The sequence below is a fragment of the Cariama cristata genome, unplaced genomic scaffold (assembly GCF_000690535.1).
Source record: "Cariama cristata isolate BGI_N322 unplaced genomic scaffold, ASM69053v1 scaffold31590, whole genome shotgun sequence".
Taxonomy (NCBI): domain Eukaryota; kingdom Metazoa; phylum Chordata; class Aves; order Cariamiformes; family Cariamidae; genus Cariama; species Cariama cristata.
This window is the reverse complement of record NW_009593469.1, coordinates 1-216: the sequence shown is the minus strand read 5'-3', so window position 1 is coordinate 216 and position 216 is coordinate 1.

Below are 216 nucleotides of genomic sequence, written 5' to 3'. Positions count from 1 at the left end.
TGCGGTGGGGGGGGGGGGGTCCGGCGGGTGTTTTTCCCCTTCGAGGCTCCGATCAGCTGCTTAACGGTTTTGGTTTCCCTGCGGCCGTCCCGGCGCTTCCTCGGTGTTAGTCCTTAGTGCATGCGATCCCCTTCCCTGTCCGTTTTTACAACTAATTCCGCGGTTTCACGTATTGTTTTTGTAACCTCCGTGTCGGGTGAGGGGAGAGCGGGGCCC